The sequence below is a fragment of the Ceratotherium simum genome, chromosome 26 (genome assembly GCF_057802395.1).
Source record: "Ceratotherium simum simum isolate JZ-2026a chromosome 26, ASM5780239v1, whole genome shotgun sequence".
NCBI lineage: Eukaryota > Metazoa > Chordata > Mammalia > Perissodactyla > Rhinocerotidae > Ceratotherium > Ceratotherium simum.
The window spans coordinates 9,673,541-9,681,614 of record NC_141925.1 but is presented as its reverse complement, the minus strand read 5'-3'; positions in this window follow the sequence as shown (position 1 = coordinate 9,681,614).

Sequence of the window (8,074 nt, the reverse complement as noted above, 5' to 3'; positions counted from 1 at the left end):
CAGAGCTGCAGAGGCTGAGCCTGCAGCAGCGTGGGGCCGGGAGATAGGAAGTGGCCGGCTTCACTCCCCCCGCTGGCCTGAAGGGTGACAAAGAGAGGAGTCAAGGATGATGCCCAGGTCTGGGGCCTGAGCAGCTGGGTGGACGCAGGCGCCCTTGACTGAGACAAGGACGACTGGAGCGAGGCCGCCCAGCCAGGAGCTGGCTACCCTTCTCCTCCGTGGAACCCCCGTCACCCCCGAAGGAAAGCCCAGAGGGCTCCCACCAGCATCCGGGGACATCTGCGCCCTGCCTCCTCCTGCACCTGCATCCCGACCGCACGCTGCTCCTCAGGGCACAGGGCTCTTCCCACTCTCTCCCCTGACACACCATGCGGTCCCACCTCCACACCATCGCTCCCTCCTGTCCTCCCGCCAGAGGGCCCTTCCTCCTCCCTCGGGCTGAGGGAGCCCCGCCCCTCCAGGAGGCCTCTGGAGGGCTGTCTAGGGGGGCAATTCTAAAGCCGGCTGGACCCCCTCCTCGCATGTGGTCCTGAGCAAGCTCCTTAAGGGGACTCAGTTTCTTCATCTGCAAAATGGGATTGAAAACATAAGTACCGAGCACACGGGGGTAGCTGCAGGACTGAAGCAGGAGCACTCACTCGTGTAGCTCCTGGAACGGAAGAAACATCAACAACGGTTAGCCAGTGTCATTTCCAAGTGGAAAAGAAATGACATATCCGTGCTGGGACCTCTGTGCTAACTCGGGGAAGCACAGTATGGAAGGGCTGCGCCGCCAGGAGGACAGTCCCTTTCAGGGCCGAGTCTCCGCGGTCTCACCCAATGGACGTGTAAATGATGGCATGCACCCCTGCACGCGGGTCTTCCTACCCTGATTTACAGGAAGGGAAACTGGGGCCCCGGGCCACACAGCTGGTCTTGCTGTGGGTGGGTTCCTTCACAAGGCTTTCTCTTTGGCCAGTTGGGCCCTGGTGACCCCTGAGATGGGTCCCCGAGATGCACTCACATTTCCCGAGGCAGCTGTGCCTCGCCAGCCCCGGTGGTTGGCTTCACGCCGCGGATGCCACAGCTGGCGGGGCCTGCAGCTGGCAGCGGGGCCAGATGTCTCGCCTCATTTACGTCCCGCCACACTCCACAGCCAGAGGAGCAGAAGGGGAAGCCAGAGGTCAGCCGAGCCTAGGTCACAGTGCCCACGGCCACCGCTGTGCAGCGTCTGCTGGAAACCAGCCGTGGGGTTTACAGGAATCAGGGCCCCTGAGCAGCAGTGAATGTGAAAGCAAAACTTACACACACACACATGCACACACAAGTACACACGCAGAGGTGCACACGTGTGTGCAGGTGAACACACACCCACACGTGCAAGCACATACACAGATGCCCACAGGCATGCACATGCAGGGCACATGCACTCCTCTCCCTGCAAACCGCCCCATCCCAAATGGCCACCCCTCACCACCCCACCCACCAGGAAGCCCCTCAGCAATCAGAGCTGCTCAGAATGGGGGGGGACCCCTGGGCTGGGGTCCTGGCTCTGTCTCTGCTAGCTTGGTGCCTTCCATAAAGGATTTGACCTCCCTGGACCCCAATCTCCTTCATCACTAAAGCTGAGATCATTATAATCATAAAGACAACCCCCTTCCTTAGAAAGGGTTGTGTGGCCAGCTAAGCACGCAGTAGGCGCTCAATAAAAGCTCTTTGAAGGAACAGAAACAACATTCATGGCAGACTGAGGGGCTGCCATGTTTACAGGTGGAACTCCAGCAGGCAAGAGGGCTCTCATCTGAGGCCCCGAGGGTAACGGCGTCTTGTCCAAGTCACCGAGGTCTGCAGGGGAGCCCGCCCCTCCTGACCCCAGCCCAGCGAGTCTGTACAGGGAGGCAGGTCCAGGCGCAAACCCACCAGGGCCCGTCCAGGGCTGTCCCAGGGGAGGCTCCCCGGCCCAGCATGCTCCCCACAGGTCCTGAAGCGGTCCCTGGCCAGCTGGCATCAAGGGCCAGTGAGGCCGGCGTGCAGGGGCCGGCAGCTGCATGGTGGGGACTGAGGCGAGGACACAGAGGCCCAGAGAGGTGAGGGGACTTGCCCAGGGTCACCCAGCGTGTCAGTGTCCTAGGACCACTATGACAAATTATCACAAACTTGATGGCTTAAAATGATAGAAATTGATTCTCTCACGGTTCTGGAGGCCAGAAGCCCGAAATCAATGTGTCAGCAGGACCACACTCCCCCTGGAGGCTCCGGGGAGAGGCCTTCCTTGCCTCTTCCAGCTTCTTGTGCCTCCTAGGAACTTGGAGCTGCACAATTCCAATCTCTGCCTCCGTCTTCACATCCACCTCCCCACCCCCCGCCCACCTCGTGTCTCAAATCTCCCTCTGCCTTTCTCTTATAAGGACATCTGTCACCAGATTTAGCGCCCACCCTAAATCCAGGATGTTCTCATTTCCAGATTCTTAACTTAATTACAACTGCAAAGACCTTTTTTCCAAATAAGGTCACATTCACAGGTTCTAGGGGTTGGGACGTGGACCTATCTTGTTGGAGGGATACTATTTAACCCACTACAGCCAGTAATCGAGGGGTAGGACCAGGCAGAGCCCTCCCCACATCCCAGCTCTGATCTGGGATATCATTAGCAAGACCACAGTTGGGACAAGTGGCAGATTCCTTGGAAAACCTGACCTTACCTCGTGTTTGCTATGGGACCTCAGGGGAGTAACTCACCCTCTCTGTGCCTCGGTTTCTTCACCTATAAAATGAGGATAAGACAGTCTTTACCTCATAATGGAAATGAAATGAGTTGATACACGTCAAGGCTCAGAACAGTGCCTGCCTGGAACCTGGAAATCTCTCTATAAATATTTGATAAGTAAATACATAAAATTGTGTCTGGCACACTATGGACACTCAGTAAATGCTAACTATTGTCTGAGAGTGGCTGGTAGAAAGGATTCCTCCTCAAGCCTGTCGCTGGGTTCCCCTTCACACTCCCCTGCCCCCCTGGAGAGAGGCAGAGAAGGTCACTAAGTCCAGGGGGTGCTGGGTAGCCTGGTGTCCAGCCCCAGTTGAGGGTCCCACGTGCTGGCTCCAAGCTCCAGGCAGCACCGTCCAGGTGACACTGATGCATGCTGAAGCTTGAGGACCACTGGCCTGGGGGTGCAAGGAGCCCCGCTGAGCTAGAAGCCTGCTCTGCCACCTGATGGCTCTGTGGCCCTACGCACATCACGTCCCCAGGCCTCCACTTCCCGCCTGGCTCGTGGGGCTGCCCGAGGCTCCGTGAGTCCGTACCTGGCACCGTGCAGGTGCCGATCACCGTGATGATTCCCTTTTAGGGACTCGCTTCCACCCGACGTGAGGAGCTTCCTCGCAAGCACGTGCACACCACGCATCCTTCCTTTTAGGAAGAGATGAAAACTGTAGCTATTTGTCGGTTTCTTCAAAACCCCATACTTGGTAAATTTTTAAAGTTGGCAGTTAACTCTACCAAACAAGTCTGCTGACCCGTGAAATCCTAAAGTCAGGGAACCAACACTCGAAGGTCAGAGGTCATCGAAGCCCTTTCACAAGTGGGTAAACTGAGTCTCCTCGACGGCCCCTGGGAACTGAGATGATGCCAGGAGCTTGCCCTTGGGTCCCTTGTGGAGTGCCAACCCCACAGGAAATAACTCTTGGCTTCCATGGAAATGTCACTGAGCTGCCCTCTGGCAAGGAAACAAGAATGGGTGGTTCCAGGAAACGAGCCCATCCCCAGGATCCTGCCTTTCCTCAGAACCTCACCTCCGCAGAGGCAGATGCAGGGAGCCCGGAAATGGCTGGTCTTGGGTCTGGGAGGGCACCGCAGAGATGATGACAATGACAATAGCAAAAATACCAGATGCCACTCACAGTTGTCTGCTCTGCAAAGGGGGGGCACCCCCATGGTACAGCTGAGGAAACCAAGGCTCAGAGCTGAAGCCACGGGCCCGAGGTCACAGAGCTGTGACGCGGCAGAGCAAGGATTCAAACCCAGGTGTGTCGACCCTCAAAGCCCAGGAGATTTCCAGGTTTGGGGGCCTCAGGGCACTGGTTGCTATTCCCAACCCCCCAGCCTGACCTGACCGGGGCTAAGGATGGGGGAGGCCATGGCTCCCAACACGCATCCTCCATCCCTCTCTACCTGCCAAGCTTTCCGTCCTGACAGAGGGAGCAGAACAGAGGGGCGGAGCCACAGCAGACTCATAGTCCATCACAGCGGGTATTTTGGGGTCCCACCACCCCACTCAATTCCCAGGCTGGACACAGCAGCCTCAGACACGGGACCAAGCAGCAGACCCGACCCAGAGACTGCATCTAAAAAGCAGGTTCCCACTCCCCATCTGGGAGGCTCACAATTCTGGGAAGCCGCAGAAGAAGTAAGACCCATTCCATTGGTGTCCTGGTCTCTGTCTATCGTCCCCAGAGAGCCCAGTGGACGGACTCAGAGGCCGTGGGCAGGCAGGGAGGCTCCGAACGCAGTCGGGCATCTCCTGGGAAGAGGAAGTCTTTGGGGACCAGCTGCTGGCCTCAGCAGACAGGCAGGCGACTGGGACCAGCAGGAGGAGGGCGCTGGGGCGAGTTCCACTCCTGCGAGGAGGGACGGCATGGCCGACATCAGGGGAGAGAATGATACGCAGACACCAGCTGAGCGGTTACTGAGTTACCACGTGTCTTGAAATCTAAGGGCTCCACTTGTGTTTGCACATTTCATCCTCACCAACAACCCTATGTGGTCGCTTTTCACAGGCAAGAAAACCAAGGCACAGAGGAGTTAAGTGGTGGCCCAAGGTCACACAGCAAGTCAGTGGGGAGCCAATTCTGACCTCACACACCGGTTCCAGAGCCCATACTCTCTGCCCCAGCTCCGCGGGCCTGGGGGACCAGGGACTCAGTGAGGAAGTGAAGGAGTGGAGTGAGGTGGGGGGAGCAGGTGAGAGAAGATGCCAGGGCCGACACAGCGACGGCAGCCACGGGCGGTGGGAGGAGGGCCGAGGCCACTCGCAGAAGGCCCCAGGGGTCACCAACAGCAAGGGAGGGAGGGACAGCAGGCGAGTGGGCCCTGCTGCAGAGCCAGCCCTGGCTGAGTGAAGGAGGGAGTGTCGGGGCCCTTCCAGAAGGCAGCAAGGCAGTTATCAGCTAGCTGTCTTCGACTGCGCACTCCCTTTGAAGCAGTAATCCCACTTCTTGGAAGCTCTCCTAAAGAAATTCTCCCCTTCCTCCTCCTGGGGGCTAAGCAGCAAAGCGGGTGGCTTTGTTTCCCAGCCCAGGGACCACACACATTTCCCGAGAAAGGCGAGGCTGGCTGGGGTGTGAGGGGCTCCCAGCCCCCCAGCACCTGGCGGGAAGGGTGGATGGGGAGATGGGGGCATATGGAGAGGATGGACGGGGGGAGAGGAAGGCGGAGGGCTGAGGGCACTGTGGGTGGCCAGGCCCAGGCGAGGGTTCATTAACCATTCTGTGTTCCTCTGGAGACCATTCTTGGGCTGGAGTTGTTTTCAATGTTATTTAATGTTGTTTAATTCCCTATCCATGTAGCACCCAAAATCATCTGTGTGTGTGTCTGTGTGTGTGTGTGTGTGTGTGTGTGTGTGTGCGCGCGCGCGCATGTGATCTTTTCCATCGAGGTATAACCTACAGTAAAGTGCACTCCTCTGAAGTGCTCAGCTCGATGAATTTTTACACACATGTACACACTCGTAAGCTGCAACCCCGATCAAGATTCGGGCCCCTGCTACTCAAAGTGTGGTCCTCAGGCAGCAGCACCCACCTCCCCAGGGATGTTGTTGAAATGCAGACTCGCAGGCCCCAGCATCACCTAGCGGGTCAGAATCTCCCTTCCACTGAACAAGACCCCAGAGGATTCACGTCCCGGGCCTGGAAGTGGCTCAGCTGTGCCTGGACCTCAGTCTGTCACCCAGACCGGGTGCTGGGAGGCCCAGCATTTCACAACCCGCCGGAGAGCCTTCTAGCCCCCTCGATTCACTGAGGAGGAAGGGAGTCACATGGCAGGTGACTAATGGGTCTGGGGCACCAGTCACCCCACCCAGGCCTCTTGCCCCGGACTTTGCTACTTTGTGCCTCAACTTAGCACCATCTGCAAATAGGTGTAAAGATCTCTGCCTGACCAGCCCCCCATAGCAGGGGGAACCTTGTGCACTGGGGGCTGGTGATGTGCCCAGCACTTTCTCTAGTATGTCCCTGCACTGCCTCATTGAAGCCACAGAGCAAGCTGATATGGCAGGACCTATTATCATATTAATACCAATATTAATTAATATCAACACTGTATCAACAGGAATACGAATATCCTATTCATAATGTGCCATTTTACAGGGGAGAACAACAAGGCCTGGAGAGGCTCGGCAAGCTGCCCAAGAGAGCCACAAAGTGGGGCAGCCCAGATCTGAACCCAGACTGAGTCCAAAGCCCTAACTCATTTTAACCTGAGTCTCTCAGAAAATGAGCAACATGGATGTCTCGCCAGCAAGCCAGTTTAAGAAAGAAGGCTTCTGGGCCGGCCCCGTGGCTTAGCGGTTAAGAGCGCGTGCTCCACTACCGGCGGCCGGGGTTCGGATCCCGGTCGCGCACCAACGCACCGCTTCTCCGGCCACGCTGAGGCCGCGTCCCACATACAGCAACTAGAAGGATGCGCAGCTATGACATACAACTATCTGCTGGGGCTTTGGGGGGAAAATAAATAAATAAAATTATGAAAAAAAAAAGAAAGAAGGCTTCTTTCTTTTCTTTCTTCCTTTAAAATAAAAAAGGACAATAATAATGCATGCACATGATTTAAACAAAAATTCAAAGCATCCAAAGGCTTTGCAGAAAAAAGTCAGCTTCTCTCCCACCCCATCCCCACCTCCCAGTCGTCCTCCCTGGGGCAACCACCGTGATCAATGTCTCATGTGCCTTTTCAAAAAGATGCTCTGCATGTACCAGCACGTGGAAATACAACTGGGTTTTCTCACTTATACAAAGGGGAGCATATTCTACATCCAGACCTGTTTTTATTATCCTGCCCTTTGCCTCCCTATTAGCACATAAAACCTGGGTTATGGTATGGATGTACCATCATCCCACTGGCCACTTCCGGACTCCTGGGCACCCAGGTGGTTTCCAATCTTTTATGACCACAGCATTGCTGGGCCGAGCCCCCTTGCGCTGTGGTTGGAGCCTTTCTGCAAGATGCCTCCCAGAGGTGGACCCGCCCAGCGCTGGGTGTGTGTGATTTTGACCTTGGCAGATACGAGGGGCATTTCTTATCTGCCAGTCTTGGACAGGGCTCAAAACGTCTGGCGCCTCTTGTGCCCAGATCCTGGGTGGGGGTTGAGGGTAGGGGCCCAGAAGAGGGAAGCTCACACTTTCCAAGAAACTGAAAGTGGAACCAGAGAAAGGTATTGGCAGTGCTGTTGGCTCTCTGAGAAAGAGGGAGCTGGCTGTGCGGCCACCTCTCCAGAGATAAGGGCCTGGAGCCTCCCTTTCGCCGAACGTCCTAGGGGGACAGCCCTGTCCCACCCCAACCCCACTCACACACCTTGAAGCCTCTCAGACTTGGGCCAGGGCCCGGAAGGCAGTGGAAGCTTTTCTGTGTGTTCACTTAACCAACAGTTATATGGCCCCGACGGGTCAGGCCACATGGGTGCAACCTCCCTTGGGCCAGGCAGAGCCTTATCTGTTAACTTGACAAGTACTTATTGAAGGCTAGCTGGCCACTAGGACTGTACAAGCACAGTACAGACATTAATTCAGTTAATCCTTGCAAACATACTATGAAGTAGGCATGGTTATTACGCCCATTTTCTAGACGAGAAACTGAGGCCAAACAGGTTAAGAAGCACATCAAAGGGACACAGCTAGTGAGGGGCAGAGCCCATGTCCTCACCATTAACAATGGGCAGTGGCTGTCACACGTGGGTGTGTTCCATCCCCTGGGGGACCCCCTCCCAGAGTTCCTGACCCCACAGGTGTGAAGTGGGACCCGAGATTCTGCATCTCTAACAAGTGTTAGGTGATGCTGTGCTGCGGTCAAGGATCGCACTGTGAGAACCCCTGCTATAAGCCA